Raw genomic sequence first — 16,386 nt, 5'->3', positions numbered from 1 at the left:
TAATCATTAAATCCAGTATTTAAGTGAACTATCATTATCTAAGTTCTTTATTATGCATCCAAGACATGATCAAATAGTGTAGAGGTCATGAAACACGTTTTCAAACAAGTTCAACTGAAGAAATTTTACACTGTCCTGTGTTCAACGGCGAACTGGGAGCAATTAACAATGAATTTAAGGTTGGGTCATATACCATTCTCTTCGTATGGATGTTACCTACAACATATAAAATTTTCATAGCAATTGGATGAACAAGCTAGGACATGTGGCCGAAACATCGGACAACATGCAATTTGGAAAAGTTCCGAAAGTCTCCTGGAAGTCTACTGTTTCGCCTTTTCAGGCCCTAAACATGCTCAAAACTCAAAAAACTTCTTTGCTAAGTGATAGACATAATTTTGTGTCTAAATTTTCCTCAATTTTCTGTATTGTTGGTACTCGATTTTGTACTTATTATGGTGTTTTATATGTTTGTAGGTATTTTTTGGAAATAATTATTTTTGGAAAATTCGGCTCGAAAAGTTGATAGAGGCTCCCGGAGGACACATGTTATTCGGACTTTCATCTCTGGATAAGGGGCACCCCAATTACTAAGGGACACCTCAACTGATAAGGGGCACCTTCTTTACTATATACAATCCGGTGCTATCAGCACCCCCTACTCTGGATAGGGGGAGACCTTCTTCTTCACGGTTTAAGTGAATTTTGGCGGGAAAAGTGTTGTTTGAAATTCCGGTTACATGCAGACTTTTTAGGGCGTATTTTGGACGTAATTTTAATGCAAATTTCTTGTAGATTTAGTTCGGTTTGGGCCTATTAAGGGTATACAGGCTTGGTAGTGGAATTCGATTCGAAAATAGAGGATTGTAATCACGCATGTGAGCAAACAGAGAGTACATGCAGAGAAGATATTTTCAATTACACCCGAGTAGAGTTGGTGAGATTTTCTTGCCGTTTTTGTTTAAGAACGAGCTGTCATGGTCAACATAAGGTGGTAATCTCTTTAGATTCGATAATTAAGGGATGCTGTTTGGGTTGGAAGAAAATAGGGGAAGAATGTTTACTTGAGGATGGAGAGTGAGGGGAAGAAAATAGAGGAGTTTGATCAAGTTGCAGAGTTGTTTCTGCTGCTGCAGAAACCATAGAAGACGAAGAACATAAGACCCACGGAGAGCAGTCGTTTATGTTACAGTGAATGCGACACAACAAGGCAGACTTTTTTCTACAGATTTTGCGACACAGAAACGAGGGTCTTAGAGCAACAGTATCAGAGACGCATACTGTGGGTCGTTCTGGTTTGTAACAATTATAATTGTTACAAACCCGGTTTTAATTGTTGTTCCTCCCTTTTCATCCTTGTAAGCACCTTTTTGAGCAATGAAAAATTCCTTTGAGTGTGTTTTCACCATGAGAAGCTAAACCCCACCACCGGGACAACGGAGGAAGCAACTTTTCATGATTGTGGTAAATGAATTAATTCTTGTATTGACTTTTTTCATACATTTAATTGCTTTATGATTTCTATTAATTACCTGTTATTTTGTTAGATGCCGCCTGCTTAGTTTTAATTACGTCAGATGCGTCATGCTTTTAACTTACAAATAATATTTTACGAAATCTATTTTTGGCAAAGAACTAGAGTCACAACTTCTTTTGTTTGAGCTATATTGTCTAGAAGTAATGACTGAACCACAACAATATGAAAAGTAGTGGAATCCCGAGTCCCGGTCTCTCTTCATCCTGTGACAAATTTTGTATATATATTTTTCCTTATTTTCTTTATTAAGTCTTAAAACAAATTCTCAATAAATCTGAGTGAACGAATCATCTTACTACAACTCAAAAAAAAAAACCATCAACTTTTTGGCGCCGCCGACGCGGATTTGTTTATAAATTTGTTTTTTAGTTTTTTTTTATTTGTTCCTTTTTACGCCTTTCAGTATTTCTTGTTTGCTTTCAGATATGGAACTGAGCTAAAGAAAAGGAGAGAATGTGCTGAAAACAAAAGCGAAGCCAAAGAAAAAAAGAAGGAGGAATCCAAAAGGAGTGAAGAAGAAATTTTTTGTATATAGATATTCTATTTTATTTTTTTAGAAACTGTAATTAAGTTTTTTATTTTATTTTTGTAAAGTTTTATTTTTGGACATTGGACATTTTTATTTATTATTATTTTTTTAAAAACCTACGGAAGAGTACTTTTAAATAAACTGTTTGCAGAGAAGGAAGGCGATTACGATATCGCCTCGGCCCCTCGGGTTCGTACATGACATAGGAGTCGTGGCCCGAGTCGACTTCAACGGTTCATCCCCTGTCTGAAACGGGAGGTAAGAATTCTAAACACCCGCGAATACCCTGTCAGCGGGTTTACTGGATGATTTTGTATGCTTATATGTTGAGGACCTGAAATCGGATTTAATTTTCTAGTAAAGGGCGAGGCCTGGCCAAATCAAGATAAGGACTCAGATTTCATCACCGTTTTCTTCTTGCCCGCCTTAGGAACACGTAACCTACGCGAACCTAAACCTTAAAATTTGGACTAGAACGAGACCGATAGGGTAACGAGCTTAATAGGAAAGTCATTCGAAAAATATTGGTTACTCTTTTAAGCATACTTCAAAGTTCATGATGGTTTCTGTGAGTTGAATGCGTGAATGCGCCGCCTTGTAATGCGGTGAGGCCTTGGGTATCAAAGCTCTACGCAGCTTCCCTCGCCTCTATTCAACTTACTTTGACTCGGATTGATTCCAGAGGGGTTTTCTCAAATTGTAACGAATTCCCTTTCGAAGGATTAGAAGCTGGTCTAGAAACAATCTAAGTGGAGCCATCATGCTTTTTGTTTGCTAGATAAAATAGGCTTGTTGTGGTCGAATCAGCCTTCTTTTGTATTTGTTTAGAATTCCCTTGCAGTTAGGATGTCGAACTGGTATTGTAATAGCCAATACAATGAGTATCCGACTGAGCATCTTAGACATTATCCTTTTTATGACCATAGTGTGAATAGTGATTGGGAACGCGAAACCTTTGAAGGTTATGGTCCATACCATTTTGAGCCCAATTACTATCCACATACCCACAGGTCATACGAGCAAAACAATACTTCTATTTCTCTAGAAGAGCCTCTCAAGAGTTTCAATGAGTCAGCACGAAAGTTATTTATGAAATATACTTATAATATTATTCTCCCAGAAGAGTCCGTAGAGCGGTTAACTAAGTTATCTCTAGAAGAGACCCTCAAGCAATTTACTGAGAATACAAATAGGATTGTGGAAAAACTTGCTCAGGATAGTCTTAATTTCCAGTATAGTTTTCCCAATACCACCCTCGAAAATAAGGATAATTTTTATTCACATAATCAAGATGACGAGGTTAGAATTGGTAACACTACTTGTTTTGATAAGGTTCGATCATTTTCATGTTATTATAGTGATGATTATGATGAGGATAGTATTGATGAAGAACATGAAATATGTAGGCATAGTGATCAGGAATTTGTTAATCCGATTGAGCTTTATAATGATCACATTATTTCTAGTACAAATCCAAATAATTTTAATAATTATTCACCTATTCAAAAGGATGTGGATTTTCCTAGAGATACCACCGTTTTAGAGGATGTAGTTCATGATCCTTTAGCCTGCAGTATGTTGGATAATCCATTATTTGATGTGCCTATCAGTGAATCGGAGGAGGTAACTATGATTAAAACCTTAGTTGATGAGCCTTTATATGAAACTTTCTCTGATAATCCTTTATATGATTGTGATGATGGTTTAGAGGAAAGAGTTTACCCTGAGAATACTGTTTTAGAATCTAGAGATTTAGAAACACTAGTCTTAGAAGATGATAAACTCGTAGAAATGAGAGAGGATGAACCCAACTTAGAAGAATCTATTGACCATTTCCAGGAATCTGATGACCTAGAAATTAGGGAAGTTGTGACTAGTCTTTCTAGAGACACAGAAAACTCTAAGTTTGGGGGTGATTATCATTCTCCGTGTGCTTTAACTCTTAAGTACCCTCCTGTAGGACTTGACATTTGTGCCTCAACCATCTTACAAGATTATCTTCATACACGTTTTCCCGAACCTAATGATGTCCAGAAAGAAGCTCAGTTGTTAGAAACCCATCCTCTGGTTGATGTGGTTAACCCAGGCTATGATACCAAGATTGACTTTGTTTTCCCACCAAAAACTTTTCTTCCAATTGTGGGAACTTTTGATTTTAAGATGTGTCGGTTATTAAGTTTTGAGACTAAACCTAATCACTTTAGGATATTAGGGTCGACACATTTTCTTAAGGAAGACCACCTCTTTCATTGTGGTCAGCTGTGTGAGTCAAATCTGCTTGACTTAGAGGATCCCCAGTTATTCACGTTGTTGATATGTGCTTCTAAGTTCTTAGTTGAGTTTTTCCAGACTCTAATACCTGAACCGGATCTTAGCTTTGAGGAAATCCAACCGATGAAAAACTGTTATCTAGACCCAGTTATAGAACCTGAACCTGAGCCACAACTAGATGTAGTTGTCTTAAACAAGGGTATGTTCGGTATCTTTTTGGTCTGTTGCAGTTTCCTCTTCTTGTGGGTAATACTTTTTGATCCAGATGACCCACAATTATTCTGTCTACTTCTATATGATTCTATGAGGTGACTAATTCTTCCAATGTCTGGCTGAAGACTTTAAACTTAGCACTTCTTGGGAGGTAACCCAATATTCTTGCGACACGGTAATATGTTTCCTTATCTCTTTTGCTTCAAGTGGTAACAATTTCTCCTTGTTCATGCTTTTAATTTTATCTTTAGAACATTGAGGAAAATGTTAGATTTAAGTTTGGGGGTAATTTAGTCGCATTTTTGAAACTTCTAGCGTCACATGGTATCCGGTTAGCTAAGTTTACATATTGTTTCTCACCGAAAAGATAGAAATTGGAATGCTAGAGATAACAATATATTGAGACATTAGAGAAAAAGACATTGAGATCCTTGAAATTCAGGAGAGAACTTGTTCCTTTTAGAGGGTAACCGTGATGGACCTAACCATCCATGATGGAAAGGAAAGTAGGTCAGGAAATGCCAGAAAGACAAAGCAACCTCACAATGTAGTCTTAGTTACTGGATTACGACTCTCTCTCAGTAGAAACTTATCATCATCAACAAGCAGAGCGACATCAAAATTTATGAAGAAAGTTGAAGACGTTTAAGGTTTATAAGCAACAATAGAAAAGAATAATTCAAAAAAATAAATAATCAAAGTTGAAGACTTAGTTACAAAAAGTTATAAGAGCAAATGATATATGTTATTGAAGTTCATGATACCAAGACATCACAAGTTGCGAAGATCCAAGTTCTAAAGTCCTTCTATCATGGCCATTTAAATTTTTGTCTTGTTATTTTTGTGTTGAAAAAAAAATCATCGTTACGTTTTGTTCAATAAGGCCAAAGGGAAGTAGAAATTTATAAGTCAAGCAAGAAATCGAAGAGAAGAGTTAATTGTCAAGGTTCTATGAGGTTCGATAGTTTATCATCAACAGTTGAAGACCGAAGAATACGTTGTTTCTACTGAGCACTATGAGAGAGTCGAAGAAAGATACATTTGGTTGCTTTGTTAGTCCGCTTTCCATCTGGCACAAGATCTTTCTAGCACTGCTTCAACTCATCACACGTAATTAGTCCAGCTGTGTAGCAGATGTCCCTCTCATCTTTATCTCTCTCCTAATCTTATCCAGCTGTAAATCAACGGACGCATCTTACAATGTTTATCTAGATGTGTAGCGGATATCTCTGTATCTAGCAGTGTTGCAGATGTGTCTCCCCTTTGCTTTAGTCAGCTTTAGAGCTGACACCTTTAATTTCTCTGGCATTTTAGTTACTTGGAGAATAACTCAGTTTTATTTTTTATTAGTTTTGCTCAAGGACTAGCAAATAATAAGTTTGGGGGTATTTGATAGACACAATTTTGTGTCTAAATTGTCCTCAATTTTCTGTATTGTTGGTACTCGATTTTGTACTTATTATGGTGTTTTATATGTTTGTAGGTATTTTTGGGAAATAATTATTTTTGGAAAATTCGGCTCGAAAAGTTGATAGAGGCTCCGGAGGACACATGTTATTCGGACTTTCAGCTTTGGATAAGGGGCACCCCAATTACTAAGGGACACCTCAACTGATAAGGGGCACCTTCTTTACTATATACAATCCGGTGCTATCAGCACCCCCTACTCTGGATAGGGGGAGACCTTCTTCTTCATGGTTTAAGTGAATTTTGGCGGGAAAAGTGTTGTTTGAAATTCCGGTAACATGCAGACTTTTTAGGGCGGATTTTGGACGTAATTTCATGCAACTTTCTTGTGGATTTAGTTCGGTTTGGGCCTGTTAAGGGTATACAGGCTTGGTAGTGGAATTCAATTCGAAAATAGAGGATTGTAATCACGCATGGGAGCAAACAGAGAGTACATGCAGAGAAGATATTTTCAATTACACCCGAGTAGAGTTGGTGAGATTTTCTTGTCGTTTTTGTTTGAGAATGAGCTGTCATGGTCAACATAAGGTGGTAATCTCTTTAGATTCGATAATTAAGGGATGCTGTTTCGGTTGGAACAAAACAGGGGAAGAATGTTTACTCGAGGATGGAGAGTAAGAAGAAGAAAATAGAGGAGTTTGATCAAGTTGCAGAGTTGTTTCTGCTGCTGCAGAAACCCTAGAAGACGAAGAACATAAGACCCACGGAGAGCAGTCGTTTATGTTTACAGTGAATGCGACACAACAAGGCAGACTTATTTGCTACAGATTTTGCGACACAGAAACGAGGGTCTTAGAGCAACATTATCAGAGACACATACTGTGGGTCGTTCTGGTTTGTAACAAATATAATTGTTACAAACCCGGTTTTAATTGTTGTTCCTCCCTTTTCATCCTTGTAAGCACCTTTTTGAGCAATGAAAAATTCCTTTGAGTGTGTTTTCACCATGAGAAGCTAAAACCCACCATCGGGACAACGGAGGAAGCAACTTTTCATGATTGTGGTAAATGAATTAATTCTTTTATTGACTTTTTGCATAGATTTAATTGCTTTATGATTTCTATTAATTACTTTTTATTTTGTTAGATGCCGCATGCTTAGTTTTAATTACTTCAGATGCGTCATGCTTTTAACTTACAAATAATATTTTACGAAATCTATTTTTGGCAAAGAACTAGAGTCACAACTTCTTTTGTTTGAGCTATATTGTGTAGAAGTAATGACTGAACCACAACAATATGAAAAGTAGTGGAATCCCGAGTCCCGGTCTCTCTTCATCCTGTGACAAATTTTGTATATATATTTTTCCTTATTTTCTTTATTAAGTCTTAAAACAAATTCTCAACAAATCTGAGTGAACGAATCATCTTACTACAACTCAAAAAAAAAACCCATCACTAAGCTTGGAAATTTTCTGGGCTTGAGAATACATATGCAGATCTCAAAAATCTGAATTCAAACGAAGATTCTATGGTATTTTTACTAAAAGGCTGAAGTCTGAAATTTTCTGGTGACGTAGTTTGGCGAAATTACTCGTATATTCACATGATTTTTCGTACATTCATTCACAAATCAGCAATATCACACTTCTATGAAGAAATTACAGGAGATACACTTACTAGAGGGGTCTCTAAATCATTTGAATGCTCAGTAATGTCGGAATCCCCATTGGCAACTCCACTATCTTCATTCGGTTCGGGATTTCTAGCGTTCTCCATATTCTCATGCCCCAAGGAGGAGTGTGCTTCATCAACATGCTGCTTATCTGCAATGATTTCCTCCTGGATACATCAACAACAATTATCACTAATTCATTCAAAGGCATATTACGATGATTAGCGCAAAAGAGGATACTTACGTCGACTTCCTCGTCAATGCTGGATCCCTGAATTATTCGACCAGGAGCAAAACGAAGACCATCAATAACCGATGGATCAAAATTATGAAATGAATTAACAATATTCTTTTAAGATCCTAATCACATGGACGAGAAAGTCGCAAAGACAAAGAAAAGTGCTAACAACTCACCAAAGAAGCGGTAGGGGACTGCACATTATTCGGTATCATTCTATGAGCTGTTTTGCTTCTTCCTTCTCCACCCTGGGGACTTTCTTGAAGGTCTAAGAAGTTTACACAGATTCGAGGCCTCACAGCACGGCCATCCTACACAAAATCAATGAATGATTGAAACCCGTCTAGCTTATTTTTATCAAAATCCTGGAGAAAAGAGGTTTACCTGTGCAAATTCTGGAGATGTATTCTTCTTGTCACCACGTGAAAGGTACTTCAGCCTTGGTCGAGCATTAATCGAGTCAAAGGAAGGAAAATCTTGCGTTGGAGACTTAACATCCATCACAAAAGCGTACAGACGCTCAAGTTGCTGACGCCAGAAGTATATGTAACCCGGAGTCACGCAATAGCACGATCAGAGCATGGGAATAAATACTCACTTCCTTCCACATGAGTGCAGTCCATATTAGCCTTCAAATACTCAACTGATGGTTTGTTCATTCGGTGACCTGGAATACACTGATCGACGCCCATATGACGAGCTTCCCTGTCAATGTTATATTCTTCCACTCGGAATTCTCCATTCATTACTGATATTAGGTGGTTAGGAGTGCAACTCAATATGAAAGATCTCTCTCCATCATTCAAATTAGCACCCGTCTTCAGTGTAACAATTTCTTCAGCAGTATTGAAGGTGACCAATTGGGAGAAGAAGTCAGGGACCGACACCCAGGGGCGAAAATTGAATTCGGACTCAATATCCAAAACTTCAGTAATACACGTCTTGTATTGTGGCTGCTTTGTAGACCATCTCATGATCCTGGCATTGTCTTTCTCGAGGAAAGCATGCGAGTATCGACATTGGGTCCTTGCAAGATACTACGGGGAATTGGAGTATACCTTTCAAGATGCTCCCACATTAAATCTAGGAGGAACATAGTATTAGCATAGGTTTCGATTTTCATGAAACCATTGGAGACGCTGGAGTCAATAACCAAGGAGTCCAGATTGGCAAAAAATGAACCTAAAAACAGAATACCAATTGGAAGTTTCTGACCTTTAGCCATTCTTATTGCAAAAGGAATCACAAACGTCTTAAACAAGTGACCACTGTCTTCAAGGACTTCTCTAGAAAGACACAAGCACAAGAACGCGGCAATGGACAAGGTACCATCAACAACTTCTTATGGAACCCCATCTCTTGGCCACCAATATCTCAGTCATTGAGCAAAGCATAATTTGGGAGACTCATTAAATTCATGCATCTTAGCTTCCAAAGTACTGGATATCAATTTCTCCTCTGCTGAGAGTTCTCCACGGAAGTTGCCAGTGACTGGGAGATGCAACAAGGCGACTACATCTTCCAAAGTGACAGTAAACTTTCCTCATCTGCACATAAAGGTGTGAGTAGGGATACACCAACGTCAAACAAATCCACGATACCTGGTATGTCATGATTAATGATCAAATATCTAGCAGCTTGAATGGCTCGTGTCACCTGTGCACTATCCATCACGGTCCTTACACGGCTATGGCCTAGCACATGCCTTGCCCATCCAGAAAAGTGTGTCAGCGGCTTTCGAGAAAGTTTGAGTTCCACATGAGAAGTCGAATATTGCTTTCCTTCCAAACATAAGCGAATTATTGCTGGAGGAGACACCAACTTGTTCTGAGCAGTAGTCCTGAGGTTTATGAGAAACCGAAACGAGGAGCCTAAAGGACGCTTTTCAGGCCTGTACAAATATTCAAAGAACCTGTCTTCAATGCTCGGGATATTCTTGGGTTTAGGAATTTCCTCCTTTCCTTGGGAAGTCCCAGAATCACCATCCCTGGAACAGTCATTATCTCTGGAAGATGCATATGTGGAAACATCATCTCAAGAAGTGTCTTCTCTGGAAACGTCAGTTTTTGCACCGTTACGAAGTTGAGTCATCTCTGCAAAATTGCTGCGACATTCCACACGAGTTTCATCAAAAAAATGGAATCAAAACAACCAAACAATTATGATGCTCATGACGGTGTCTGCAAAATGGTAACCCTTAATTCTTACCTATTTACGATTTCACGAACTTAGTGATAACATCGTAAAACCCCAAAACTTGATCGTTCTTTCAAACCTGCAAAGCCGAGCAAAAAACATATTATTTAAAGTCAACATTGGCTTTTCTTGAAACTATGAATAATTCACATAACCTTCCATGTGAACGTTCACTGATTTTTACGTGTACATACACTATAAAATCACTAAACTCATACATACACTACGAATTCATCAACTCATAAATTGTTTGCTTTCAACAATTTTTCATAAATCAAAACTTGATTTCTATTTAATAAAACGTGAATAAGTCACGTACCTTTTAAAAAAAAATCGTGAGTTAACAACTCACGTAAATATATATAAAAAAAACTTTTTTTCTCAAACGAGCATTCGTCTATGAAACGAGGGTCTTTTCTATTTTGTAAAGGTCCACATATTTCAAATAAGGTGTTGAAAGTTTACAAATAAAATTTTATCATGAACTCCAGGTCTTTTCAAAATGTTCTTTAACCCTAAGGATCATTATTTATTACTTTTATTGCGAACAAACCTACGTTCCTAAAAGTATTTGCAAAGTTCATGCTTTGAAAGTAAGTTCAGGTTTTCATGAAACCTAATAAACCAAAAACTTTTCTACTGCAACTAGACCATGTATATGCAAAATTTTATGTATCTCTTCCATATTAAGGATTTTTACTCGTTTCCTAAGCTAACGAACGAACGGGAGCATATATGCGTTTTCTAAAAATCCTTCATAAATCCTACGCATGCTTGCAACTATGGGGTTTCGTCTTGTGAACAATTCATGAATCATGAAACACACAACAAAAAAATAATAATTTTGCACAGACTTACCTGTCGGCGCCGGCCAGAAATCTGCCGGACGGTGATCGGACGGCGGCGGTGCTGGAACTGTTTTTTCCTCCTCCCTGCTGCTCGAGCATACAATAAAGAGAAGAGATGCTCAGTTGATCAACAATAAAAAAATAATATTAGGGTTATTTACCTTTTATATTAGTTTTATTTCCAAAACCTAATACGCATGGGTTTCCGTTTTGGGGCTTGGGCCCGCAAACGCTAAACCGACCAAAATAGGGATTTTTGATCAACCAAATCGGCAACACCTCACCTCTTCATGTTCACAAAATAAAACTTTTTCATGCCTTTAGGATCCGCATTTGAACATTTGCTCGTATGTGACATAATCACGTCGAATCGTGGATTCTGACAACACCTTTGTAGACTGAGTTCAACCACTGATCTCATCGACTGAAAATCACCATTTAATGCATACTGCGGAACATGACTGTCCCTCACTACGCATGGGACTTAATGTTGATGGTAGAGTTGATGGTGGATTTTAGTTCAGGGCTAAAATTGTAAAACCAAATTTATGCGCTGACATCCTGCAAAGGATAAATCCATTGATAAGTGATGAATATTTCTTCACTTTACTAATTTACCTAGATTGGAGCATGTGGCAACAATCCCAGTATTCTGTGAATTAAATACACAAAATTCATCCAGGTTGGAGCATGTAGAAACAATCCCATATACTCTGTGAATTTACAGCATTATTAATTAATGCATGACTAGCCTTGTGTTTCCTGTGCTGTTCCCGCATAACTCTCATTATTAGTGTGGCATGACGACTGAGTATTTCTCTCAGCAGAGTAACACGAATCTCCAAGTGTTAATAGTGAGGCGTGCATGAAATACCCGTACAGGATACTCTCGGTGTGTTATACTAGCCCGATTGAGCGTACATCTCCCGGTGTGTTATACTAGACCGATTGAGCATCTGGACTGTCCATATCAGTCTCAGAAACAATCACGACCATGCAAGTTGGCCGCATGATTTAACCAGCCTAGACGATCTTCAGCAGGAGCAGGATACCACCTTAATGACCACCAGCGGGCCCGTTTATTCCCTGTTCGGTCGAATACATACCACGCCTCCCAAACGACCACCGAACACCAGCCTAAAGCTTGGGCTGGTGTGGAGCATCTTGGAAAAGCTTGTGCGCAGCAAGACCGCCAACGGCAGTCTCAAAACCTGCCACGACCGTCCAAATTCACCATCATGATTGGACGACATGGATCATCCCATGACCGGTCAGACAAGCTTGTCCTGCGCACCGGCGGGCCCCCTTTTTACCTGCATAGACGACCATCTCACGACTTAGCCAGGAAGGAGCAAACGCTCGCCCAAAGTTCGGCAGGCGTGATGCTTTAAAGGTCGCAGGAAATTCCACTAAGGGTCTTAAATCGATCACGACCATCCAACTTCACCGGCATGTTTGGATGGCTTAGATCAGACCCATAGCCATCAGACAAGTATTGGCATGTTCACCACTGGCCCAATGTGGGCCCCACATAGTCGGCCACCCCAGACAAGGAGCATAGCTTGCAAATTCTTCCAGCCAAAGTAGCATGCACACGAAACCCTAATTAGGGTTTGCCGCATATCACATGTGTCGCAAATCAGTCACGACCATACATCTTCGTAAGCATATATGTAGGGTGTAGATGTAGATTCAAAGGGTCCCAAGCATGTCAATACAATCACCGTGGGCCCGTCTATGTGCGTGACCAATCGTCCAAGGCCGACCATGGCTAGACGCCTCGATTCGTGTGCCCAAACTAGGCATGGTCGCGCGGTTTCCAATTGCAAACCGATCTCGACCACTCAATTTTTCCGGACAAATTGAGTGGCTTAGATCACATCTCCATGGGACAGTGAGGTACGGACGTGTACACCGGAAAGCTGTCTAAACGCATGCCCGATCGGTCTTTCCAAAAACATCTCCCATGCATGGATTCAACCAAGCTGAAAATAGGTGCTTGCGCACCTCCTAAACCCTAATACGACGGTCGCAGATGTGGGTCGCAAGTCATCTCGTCCGTCCAACTTCGCCAGCTTGGACGGACAGCCTAGGACAGTATTTAGGCGACCAATGAAGCATCACCATGATCACCGTCTGCCACTCTTCCACATAGAGTGATCGGTCAAAGCGTAGCTTGCCCATGCAACCTCCAAACGATCATCCGAAGATGATTGGACATGATGCTATTTTAAGACGCTTAATCCGCGACTTACTCCATTAAGCTTAAAACAGCGATGCTTTGTACATGGTGAATATATTCGATGCATTACATGCATAGAATACACACAACATTTCATAAATATTGACTTCCTAAATAACTTAGTTATTTAATCTAGCATCACATGCTACTTTCTGTGGGTCCCACGATCCACATATTCGAGACATCAAGCATGTCAAAAACTGGGGGATACATACTGAGGTATTGGTCTGGCGGTTTACAGCGTGCAGCATGCAACGCGCCATCACAAGAACGTGTCAGGAAGACATGAACGGTTAGTGATGATGGGAGAAGTGGGCAAGACTGGTCATGTGGCATTAACGCACGACTCCACTACTCCATCACTCCACTTCCTCCACTTCCCACGATAGACGAGGATTAGTCTCAATGACTTGTATAAATAGGTTTTCCTCCCTATTTCCAAGACAAAACAGACGAAATAGAAATCAACTGTGGATACAACGTATTCCAACACCAGAACTGATAGCTTACATTTTGCAAGCCAGTTCAGCTTTCTGATACAAGTCATACATATCCAACACCTTCACAATCTCAACACCTTCTTCGCTTCCCTCCCTAAGATCAACCCCATCTCCTTCACTTTGTGACCGAAGCAAGTCTGGAACGACCATTTCTTGGTTTATGCCAGAATTGTAAAAATTGGTTTCTCGAATCAAAAGCACTCCCGTGCAGTGCATTTGTTTAGTGTTTAGATTCATTTCTCATCCACACACCCCAAATTACCAAAACCAGCAGAAATAGTTTGCACCCATGAACAGGTGGATTTTCAACAAAGGGAAAAATCGTAAAATTATGATACAAGTTTCTGACATGGCTTTCAGACATGCAACCATTCATATTTTACGAAGCCACGACGAGTATGTCTTTCGAGAAGCCTCCACTAGATGAGCGTTAGATCCCTGACATTTCATCGTGACCTCTATGCAGAATAACATAATTTGGCGGTTCTCCGTAGATTGAGAGCTTACCACCTTCAGGACGTCGGTGACACTCACTGTTCCCTGACTGCAGGAGAGACACCCACCTCCACATAGAAGAATAGTTGGGCGGCGGACGCCTTCAGGACGTCGGTGACACTCTCCGTTCCCTGACTATGTGGAGAGACCGTGTATAGATTCAGGCGGTTCTCCGTAGATTGAGAGCACTAACGTCTACAGGTCGTAAGCAACACTTGTGACTCCCTGACTATGCACCATTTGGATGTATATGACGCCTTAACTGGATAATATCTTTCCTACAATATATTAATTCTGCCGTGACATTTACCATTGAATTCCCAGAATAATCTATTATTGCTCATATTCCATGGTCGAATCCACGGCCTGATCCCATGGAATGACAATAACCATTGCTCCGATTTCATGGTTGAATCCACGACCTGATCCCCTGGAATGACAATAACAACTGTTCCGATTCTATGATCGAATCCACGCTTGATCTCATAGAATGACAATAAACAACTGTATTATCTCATTACTCCGATTCCACGAATCTCATGGAATGGTAATAGGTAATTTTATAACTCTAATTTTATGGTGGAATCCACGATCCCATGGAATGATAATGCCTGTTTTATTATTCCGAGTTCATGGTCGAATCCGTAGATGATCCTATGAATTGATAATAAATAACTACTTATTTTATTACTCCATTTCATGAACTATTTTCCACTGAATTTTATGAATTAGTAATAAATACTCAATAACCGGGCATCTGGACCATCACTGAGTAAGCCCCACATAAATGGTGCAAGTGTACTCGACAATGATGCACGACTGAGCACCCGGATGCAAAAACGAGCATCCAAAAATGTGGAAAGATGAGGAATCCTACGCAAAACTGGAGAAAACAAAAAATAATAATAAAATAATAAGAGGCGCCTAGGGTCCGGGCCCACCGGCCGGCCGACCATGCCCTAGCCGTGGCCGGTCCCATGCCTCTTCTATTTTTTTACCTTATTTTGTTATTTTCATGAACTCATGAAAAACTCCTTCAATTTAGCAACTTTCCTTGTTTGTGCAAAACTCATGAGTTCTCCATAACTTCATGGATTCATGAAAAATAATATTATAAAATAGGGAAAGGTGTGCAGGACTGGGAAACCTAGCCGATCGGCCATATTCAAGCCGTTGTAGGTCCCACACCTCACAATCCCTAGCTTTTTATAATTATTATTCGCTAAACTCATGAAACTTCTCCGTTTCAACGAAAACTCATGGATTCTCCATAATATCACGGTTTCATGAAAAAGAATAATATAAAATTAGGGAAAGGTTTGTAGGACCGGGCAACATAGCCGGCCGGCCATGCCCTAGCCGTGGCCGGCCTCACACCTTGCAATCCCTAGTATTTTATAATTATTATTTTTCTCAATTCATGAAACTCCTTGGTTTGAGCAAAATTATGATTCCTTCATATTTTCTCAAATTTTGCTCGAATCATGAGAAACCAAAAGCCAACATGGTCACATGACCGGCTAGCCTCTCACGACAATTTTAAATGTTAAAATACTCTTATTTTAATATTTACAAAATATTGATCAATTGAGCACACATGCTCATTCCAAGAAAAATTAAGAATTTCAGCCAAGATGAAACTCTTCTGAAAATTCACAATGTTGCTCGAATGCATGTCAGGAAATACTGAAACTCTCAGTAGTGAGACAAAGACACCATGGCAACACGTGCATGCCTTAATGCCCGACCAGAGTCATCCCTAGGGCTTGCACAAAGCCGCCCCCATAGGATTTCATAATTATGACCTAATTTGCTCAATTGCTCATACTGGGACCAAATTCTCTCTAACTAACCTGAGGATTTGCTCAATCGAGCACCAGATGGTCCCACATACCTAAAGGCCGGTTTCATGCCTTCTTGACCGGTCCCTCACTTCTCCATGAATTAGGTTTTATCACCTAATGCTCAATCGAGCAACTATTTTCAATAAATGATGAAACCGACATTTTGTCATCATTCGTTCACCAACAGTCCAACTGAGGGCCCTGGTGCGTGCTTACTCGAGCACTTGGGCATCACATGGGTGTCCATAATCTCATATGGTCGGTCCCTCCCTTACTCATGACCAATTTTCAGCAATTCGTCAATTGATGAAGGATTGATCAAAAAATTAGGGTTTCGAACAAACGCTCCACGAATTACCATTCTGAGCAAGTTCAAACACTAAATTATATTG

The sequence above is a fragment of the Papaver somniferum genome, chromosome 7 (assembly GCF_003573695.1).
Source record: "Papaver somniferum cultivar HN1 chromosome 7, ASM357369v1, whole genome shotgun sequence".
In the NCBI taxonomy this organism is placed as follows: Eukaryota; Viridiplantae; Streptophyta; class Magnoliopsida; order Ranunculales; family Papaveraceae; genus Papaver; species Papaver somniferum.
The sequence above is the reverse complement of the archived record's forward strand: the minus strand, read 5'-3'. Positions refer to the sequence as shown.